This window comes from Canis lupus, chromosome 34, assembly GCF_048164855.1.
Source record: "Canis lupus baileyi chromosome 34, mCanLup2.hap1, whole genome shotgun sequence".
NCBI lineage: Eukaryota > Metazoa > Chordata > Mammalia > Carnivora > Canidae > Canis > Canis lupus.
In genome coordinates this window covers 6,323,929-6,333,640 of record NC_132871.1, presented here as the reverse complement: position 1 = coordinate 6,333,640, position 9,712 = coordinate 6,323,929, and positions in this window count along the sequence as shown.

Sequence of the window (9,712 nt, the reverse complement as noted above, 5' to 3'; positions counted from 1 at the left end):
TAAGTCCTATGTGTTCTTATAAATCATCTCCTTACAATATATTTAATGAATGACGGAAATGCATCTTGTCACAAAAATAAATGTAAAAGAAAAAAAATATTTGAAGACCACAAATGTGATTATTTCAAGTTAAGACCACATGGTAATCTCGTTTCTTTCTATATAGGCTGTTTAATCAGTGACTCTACTTTGCACAGCCAACTTTCTAAAATCTGACTTGTATTCCTTGAAAATAATGCAGTATAAGATGATGTGTTGACAAGAGTCAACAAACATAATCTTAACTAATTAATTGCAGGATAGAAATGTTACAAAGCTATATGAAAACATTCTGCTTGTACACACATATACACACAGACTAAATACTTCAAAATCTGATTTTGTAATCAATCACACTTAAAAATAGAACTCTATATTAGCATGTGAAATGAAATAGGTCAATAATATATAGTATATGTGATTTATATATTTACATATTTGATTTAAATATATGCTATTCATATATGTACTTAGAAATTTAATTATTAAAAAAGAAATGTAATTATTCTATTTAAATAAGTGAAATAATATTTCAACCATTAAAAAACTTGGTTGTTGGATTCCTTGCCTACTCGAAGACTTAAGATTTTGGCATAAATCTGAGATTATTTTTCTGATTTATATCTTAAGCCTCTATGTGGGAAATGTACTATTTTTATTTGAGAAACTCTATGAAATTTGAAATTTGTTTCAGACCTGCCAAGTCTGCAGACCAGTCGGGGTTCCAAGCACAAATATTAACAATATTTTATTAAGTACATATGGTACTTAAGTAATAGTACTTGAGTAATAAGTACAAATATTAACAAATATTAATAAGATTAGCAATCCTGACAACCCTATGTAGTGGAACTCATAGGATGCCCAGTTTACAGATGAGGAAGTAGCTTGCCGTAGGCAAGGCAACCAAGCAGCAGAATTAGGACAGAAAATTACTCCAAGTCCATGTGCCAGTTTGGAAAGGATTGGCAGCGATATCTCAGCCGGTTTCATATATTAATTTGAAGTCAAGGGCACAGAAAAGAATAGCCACGCCTTGGTACCTTGACTGCAGGACATCCAAGGACCTGGAGTCTTTGCTTCCACTTGTCACTCTTTGTGTTACCCAGGAGTTTGAGTCATTTCTTACCTACCTGCCCTTCTTCTTGGGCAGGTCTGCAGAGCACCTAACCAGCAGGTGATAAAGGGGAAGTTGGCATCAAACGGCCCTTTTCTTTACTTGACACAGAGGTGACCCCTTTGTTATCTTTGGTTGACTCCACGGATACTGGTATTTGGTTAGCCATGGTTACAAACTGGTTTTTGTGGTATGAGTTTTGTGTTTTTTGAAGTCTGTTAGGACTAAAGATTTGAGTCTCTGTATCAATTGGCCTCCATTAATGATGTAATGTTGTGAGGTTATCTAGCTCTAGATCTTCACAGGATGATGTTAAGCTTGCTTCTTCAACCAGAGATTGAGGACTACTCTTTATACTACAGGATGCTTTTCACTGTTCCCTAGCATTTAAGTTAAAAAATTTAGTTTCTGTAAGGATGATACATGTTATATTCTTTTGCACAAGCCTGGGAAGAACACCATAGGCTTTTTTTGGGCTATAAGTGAAGACTCCTTACGCTATGAGGGAAAACAGAGTTTCAAACAGGTTCCTATACTTAGTACGTAACTTGCTTTTTTCATTTTACTACTGATTTTGAATAATAAAACTTAACCGAATGTTTGGATTTAAATTACTCCTAATTCTTGAATTGCTGTTCAAACACCCTCAGACCACTCACTATGTGTGTTATGTAAGAAGGTAAAGAGCCCTAAAAATTGCCTCAGAGACATTATTCCTCTGTATTATAATTTCAATTTGGTAATTCCCCTCAAAAGCAATATAAAAGTATTCAGTGACAAATAAAGCTTGTGAACCTAGTCGGTTTTCTTTCCCACACTAAGGAAAGGAGCTGATATTCACTGAGTCCACAGCATGCCAGATATTTGATCTCATTTAAACTCCACACAAATGTATGAGATGGATATTAATTCTATTTTATTGATGAAGAAATTGAATCTCAGGGATAGTAGGTAAATTGCCTAAGGTCACACAGGCCCTAAGTGGGATCTATCAGTTGTGCTCTGTCTATCACAAGACTATAAATTTGGGGATTTTAAAAAATCTTGGTTATTTTTAATTTTTAAATTAATCACTAATAACTGCAGTATACTTTAAAGAAGGGGAACATTTTTTAAGAGAAGGGGGGAGCCATTTACTCTTTTCATTGGCAGTATGGAAATTATGCAGAATACCTAGGCAAGTGTCAAGTTTTAAACTGAGAAGTACCAGTATGCTTAGGTAAATACCTCTTTTGAAATAATTAAAACATAGATTGAAGTCCAAGTGTGAAATGTGAGCCTTTGTATCCTGACTTCTGTAGAACCAATGCACAAAGCACAGTACCATGCACCTCAGAGTCCTCTTGAATGACTGGGAGCGTTTACACACAGGAATCAGCAGGTGAGAGGCAGCAACAGTTACAGCTCAGTTTCCTTGACCTTCAATCCAAGGCAGAGGCTCCGAGTAACTGTCAACAGAAAAGAAACCATTGTACAAGAGGATTGCTTAAAATACTTCAGTTGTTCTCCCCGCAAAGTTGAGGCACTGTTTGTGGTTTGGAGAGCTATAGTGACAGTTTGAAGCTGTTGTACCAATTTTGAGCGTATTTATGTATTTATATATCTGCTATGTGGTGTGCTTTCTTATCTTGAAGAGCATGTGTTAAAATAGTTGAGGTATGTTGACAAAATGGGGTCTGTAAGGAAAGCACAGGTCTTGACATTTCCTTGCTTCATAATTTGTGTTCAGTTGGCCCTGTGAGTGTTGATAAAGGATAATGCTACTGCCTGCTTATGATGTGAACATACCAGTCAAAAGATGATCAATTATGGATTTATTTCTAGTTTTCTCTATCTCTTGACAGCTGACAGCTGTGAGCAATGCGGTTCCAAATTTTCATTAGATTGTAGACAGTTTATTATTTCCCTGGAAAAATAAAATATAAATACAATTTCACCCTGCAAAGAGATTATTAAGCTAATGTTGCAAAAGATTTATTAATTTTATTATAGTTAACAGATCAAAGTATGGAACAGGGGAACTCAAGACAACTTGATTTTAGAACCTAACAGTGTTTTGCAAATCACATATCCAGTGCCCGATAAATATTTGTGAAGTAAATATACAGGAATATAGTTCTTGCTGAGGGTTCTCATTTCTCAATTATATTTCCATTTTTATGTGTGAAGTGGAAGTATTTATTCCTAATAGTTTTGGCCATATCTTCCAAAGATCCTCAAGCCCTTTAGACAAAAATAAAAATACTATTTTTTTTTACAATACTATTCTAACAATCACACGCACATGTACACACACACACATACACATACATATACTAACCATGATCTGCTTTGCCTGTGGCTTAGCAATCAACATTTTCTGACTTTGACCACAAGAGTAAGAGATGTGCTACTTATTATTTACCATGAATGCTTACTATCTATTTTCTTAGGTCTGTTGGAAGGGTTCTGGATAGGATGAGTTACCGCAAGTAAGCCACATTTAGGTAGGGCTGTTTCAAACAACTAGTTTACAGGGTCCAAGAAGAAGCTGGCCTTTCTTTGCCACTTTCAATTATTTTAGTATTTCCTGGGCAGGACTGATTAGACCCAGAAGACATACCTAGTCCCTTACAGACAATTCAGTCCAAATATTCATATCATTTGACACATAGTTTTGTAGACGTGTCTGAGAGTTTTCATATTACTTGTCTTCTTCCCTCTCACTGTTGATTCCATTCTCAATTCTGCCTAAATATCGGAGTTCAAAATTTACATGGTCTTAACTTGTGCCTTAAATGTGCCTGGTAGGAAGCTTAATAATGAATTTATTAAGTAAATACTGGGTCTTGAATAGTATTAACATCGCACCAAGGAAGAAGTACCCAATTCTTAACTCCTCACAAGTTAGATGTTCCTAATAAAGAGTTGGGTTTTATTGGAAGGAGAAGCTCTGTGATTACATGTATGTGGAGAATCAGATGTGGAGACTGTTCATAGTGCAAGGATGGACAAAAGAGAGAAGAAGGGCAGAGTGGGATGGATGAAGAAGAAAGCAGATACACGAGGGAAGAGAAGAACATTTATTATTTTGAAAGTTTTTTGTAATGTCTTAAGTTACACGTTTAAAAGAATTTTGTTCACAGCTGCAAAGAGATTCAGAAATGAATCATAGATGAAACAGAAATAGAAAAGGTAATAAATTATGGGAAGGTGGGAAATAGGATGGAGAAAAATGATGGGGGGGTGGATGAAAGAAAAATGTCTAGAAGAACAAAGGTATCTGTAAGTTAGCTGTGAATTTCAGCCTTTCTTGAATTTTGAGAATCCTCTGGTTTCATATTCTCTGCTTCTTTAGACAGGATATACATTTATAGACTGTTTACTTTAGTAACTGAAACCTTTGCTTTTTCCTCTTTGAAAAAAATGAAATGTGAAGTTAGAAGGGAGAAGTTTGTTCACAGCTACTTAAAAATGCAAACCTCATCTGGAGGCCATTGTAGAGATTCAAAATGTTCTTTAATAATCTAAAGCGACAAAAAATTAGAACAAATATGCTCTTCTTATTGGCTATTGAGATTTCTCAGATCTTTTTTCTGCAAAATATTGTAGTGACATCAGTGACATTTGAGTGAGAATCACTTTTAGTATCAGCAATGGTAGGTTTTGCTTTACAATTATTTTAGAATTCTTCTGATGAGTCAATAACCTCACATGGCCCAGTGGGTATAAGGACATTATGGCTATGTTCCTTGAGTTGAAGAAACATCTCTCTTCTTGAAAACTGTCTCTTCAGAAAACTGTCTCTTTGTTGAGGGAAAAGTGTTGGGCTCTGAAGCCATTCTATCTGGGCTGGAGTCCCAGGACTGCCTCTTATTATCCAGATAATCTCAGGAAAAGTTGCTTCTCCTCTCAGAAGGTACTCCTTATGAAGTATTACCTCACAAGGTTGGGACATTGAGTGAATTAATAACTACAAAGAACTCAGAAGAATGTCTGACATATAAGAAGTATTTGATAAATTGAGCTTTTACGGCGCATTGCCCAGTATAGATAGAAAAGACCATGAATTACTTCTAAACATTAAAACAGAAAACCATAAAATAAGTAAATAAGGGTGTGTATAGTCAGGCAAGGTGAAGATTATTCTTTAAAACTAGAAATTCTATCAAAGTGTTTTCTGAATAATTAGCAGTTCACAAATATATGCTGAAAAGCTGGGCAGCTGAAAGAATAAAATCTAAAACTAGAGCAATTCACCAAAAAGTAGTAATTGGATACAAAATGAGCTTATAACTGCATTAGGTCCATTTTGGGGTAGAGGAAAAGTGTTAGACATAACTTATGTCTTCAAGATTGTTTTAATGAGTTGAAGAGAGAAGATTATATATATGACAGACATAAGGTTTTGCAAGTAATAGGCACTCAATATGTACTTGAGTACTCATTAAGTGAATAATGAAAACAAAACAAAACAATTATAAATGGTAATAGAAATATAAAGAACTATACGGGAGGTATTCAGAGGATCATAGTGCCAAGTGGGTTGTTATAATTCAGAAAGTTGGGGGACACCTGGGTGGCTCAGTGGTTGAGTGTTTGCCTTTGGCTCAGGGTGTGATCCCAGGGTTCTGGGATTGAGTCCTGTATCAGGCTCCCCACAGGGAGCCTGCTTTTCCCTCTGCCTGTGTCTCTGCCTCTCTCTCTCTCTCTCTCTCTCTCAGTGTGTCTCAGGAATAAATAAATAAAATATATTTTTTTAAATTTAGAAACTCGGATTCAGAATGGTACTTAAAAAATGTATAGATTCAAGCTTGTCATTCTCAACCCAGGTAGCACATTAAAGTAGTGAACATCCAGGTCCTACCCCAAGCAAATCTTATTTGACTGATCTGAGGTCAAGCCCAGACATTTATATGCTTTAAAAGCTACCAAGGTGAGTTTAATATTCAGCCAAAGTGAGTCCCTCTGGTATAAAGGGTCGGGATAGAGAAAAAAATTCCAAGCAGGACCTGGGAGAGGGATGGTAGGATGGAGGAATTTGTGTGTAGGGCCATGAAAAAATGTGTAGTGGCTCAGAAGGGAGCTAGACTGAGGCTAGACTAGCTTAATTTTGATGTAATAAAGTTCAAACTGGGGCAGCCTGGATGAGGATAAAAGTAACAGATACGTGACTTTCTCTTCTGCGTGAGCTTTGACTTTAAACAGATGCAGCTTAACCCCCATGGGCAGGTTGCATGATCTCTATATGCCTTGTATTTCTCATCTAGTGGTGTGGCCTCTCAGAAGGACCTTGGGAACAGAGAGGACATAGTGAAAGGAAATGCTAAATTAAGTGAGTTAAGATACTATTGGGAAAGGGGTGCCTGAGTCACTCAGTTGGTTAAGCATCTGCCTTTGGCTCAGATCGTGATCCTGGGGTCCTGGGGTGGAGCCCCACATTGGGCTCCTTGCTCAGCAGGGAGCCTGCTTCTCCCTCTCCCTCTTCCTGCCACTTCCCCTGCTGTGCGCACTCTCTTTCTATGTCAAATAAATAAATAAATAATCTTTAAAAAAAAAAAGATACTACTGGGAAAAATGGTAATGTCACAGCAGAGACAGGAAGATGGAAGTGCGCAAAAGGGAACAAAAGCAAGTCACATGCTTTACAAGTTTGCAGGACTGTATTGCTGGAGAAATAGATCATTCAAAGGAATTTAAAATTAAATACACTGTGGATCAGAAAGCTGTTATTTTATGGAACAAAGTAAATCCCCTCCCCCCAGCTCCTCACTATAAATTCTCTCTCAAAACAGATTATACCAACTCAGAATTGAAACTAGAGATGTATAAGTCAGTTTGGGCAAAAAAAAAGATATGATCCTCTTGAAAGTTTACTTAGTGTTTCAACTGTTCATTTAGAAGCAGAAGTATGTAAGTCCCGTGAGAAAATGCTAGATGAAAATAGGAAGTACTGAAAATGAAAGCCACATATATTTTGTAAGAATTGTCCTTCAAATTCTTTTAGTGGGCTTTTCTACATAAAAATTAATTGAAATTATTAGAATTGCTGGCGAGTATTATCTACAGGGCGGCACATATTAGTATTGCTATTTCTAGATTAAAGAAATATGGTTGCTTAGAAACATTAAATAACCATCTCGGCACCCTTTAGACTTAGTATAAAAAGAACAAAGAGTGCTAAGTGAGGCAGAATGATCTGGAAAGGAGTTGACCTATGATTAAATTGTCTCTTTTACTAAAGCTATTATATAATTTGCTAGGTCAGCCTTTGAAATGGCTTTTAGATATCATTGGCCTAAATATTTCCATTATCTCCATGCATTATTATGCATGTTCACTCATTTTATCACCACAATAACTGAAAGATAGAGTAGATATGTTATCCCATCGCACAGTAGAAGATGCGTTACAGAGGGAAACGGACTGTGCAAGAGAATGTGCCTGACTAAGTAAGTAGGCTGGAAACCAACTTTCTTGAGTCTTTGGCGTGATATTGTTTTATTTTAGACATATAATATTCACTCCAGTGCTCCCTGACCTTTAAAAGCACAGTCAGTAAAAATCATCCCTGCATCTTTCTTCAGTTGATATAACACTAGTGAAACCAGATGCATTCATTTGGAATTATGTATGACTTGGACTCTGACAAATGTCACTTTTCTTTTTTTTTTTTTTTTTTTTGGTAGCTATCATGAAATGTCACTTTCTAAAGGAAGTCATACGTCATATTTTCAATAGGTGCAGGCCTTTGTTTAGATAGATCAAGCTTAAATATCCTGGCCAAGTTGCATGATCTCTATAAGCCTCAGATTTCTACTAGATGATTTGTACTTGATTTGTGAGGAATTTTATCAAGTAAGAATGCGTGTAATATTCTTGACATACAATAGGTTCAATACATATTATCTACATCATTTTGAAGTCAAAATAATTTCGGTAATAGGAGTAGGTTTTATTGATTTATTGAGAAGATTGTACTTTAAAAAATAACACAATCCATATTGTAACTGAAGATATTCTGAAAAAAGAATTCAGGTTGAAAGAGAGGGCAAAAGTTAAACGTGCAGAAAATACAAAAGGTACAATGAAAATATCAACACACACTTTTATGAAGCTAGATAAAAGACTGATATTAAAGTTCGTGTGGAAAAATAAATGTACAAGAAGAGCCAAGGAAAAAGAAAAACCACTAAAAAATAAAAGGGATATGGAAAGCCACATGCGAAAGAATGCAGCTGAATCACTATATCCTTCACTACCAGAAAAATTCACTCAAATTAAATGAAAGGCGTGACTGTAAGACCTGAAACCAGAAAACTCCTAGAAGAAAACATAGGAGGTAAGCTCTTTGATATTGGTTTTAGAAATCATATTTGGGATTTGAAACCAAAATCAACAAAGGGGACTCCATCTAGCTAAAAAGATTCTGCACAGCAAAGGAAACTATCAACAAAATGAAAAGGCAACCTACTACATGGGAGAAAATATTTGCAAATCATATATCTGATAAGGCGTTAATACCCAAGATATATAAAGAACTCCTACAACTCAGTAAAAATTACAAACAATCCAGTTTAAAAATGGGAAGAGGATCTGAACAGGTATTTCTTCAAAGAAGACACACAGATGGCCAACATCACTAATCATCAAAAAAATGCAAATCAAAACCACAATGGGATACCACCTCACACCTCTCAGGACAAATGATAACAAATGCTGATAAGGATGTGGAGAAGAGGGAACTCTTGTGTACTGTTGGTGGGATTGTAAATGGGTACATTCCCTATGGTTTAACACAGTATGGAGGTTCCTCAAAAAATTAAAATACAATGAACATATGATCACCATTTCCACATCTGTGTATTTATCTGAGGAAAACAAAACCACTAACTTGGAAAAGATATATGCACCCTCATATTCATTGCAGCATTAGTTACAATAGTAAAGATGGAAATAACCTTAGTGTCCATAAATGGATGAATATATATATTCATATATATATTATAAAAAATATATAAGGAATTGCATACACACAATGGAATATTATTTGGCCATGAAAAAGGAAACCCTCCCATTTGTGACAACATGAATGGAACTCGAAGGCATTATGCTAATTGAAATAAGTCAGATATATGCAAATATTAATATTATGTCATTTGTATGTAGAATCTTAAAAATAAAAAAACCCCAAACTGAACTCATAGATACAGAAAACAAATTGGTTGCCAAAGGTGAAGAGCAGGAATGGGTGATGGAGGGTCAAAAGGTACAAGCTTCCAGTTATGAGATAAATAAGTCCAGGGAATGTAATAAACAGAATGATGTCTGTGATGTTGTATATTTTTAAGTTTCTAAGAGAGTAGATCATAAAAATTTTCATCACAAGAAAAATATTTTGTAACTATGTGGGGGTGACATTTAAACTAATTGGGTAAACATTTCACAATGTAAGCATATATCAAATAAGCATGTTGTACATTTAAAACTAATGCAAGAATACATCAATTATATCTCAATTTTTTAAAAAATAAAAAGCACATATAAGAAAAAAAATTATAAATGAGGACAAGCTGT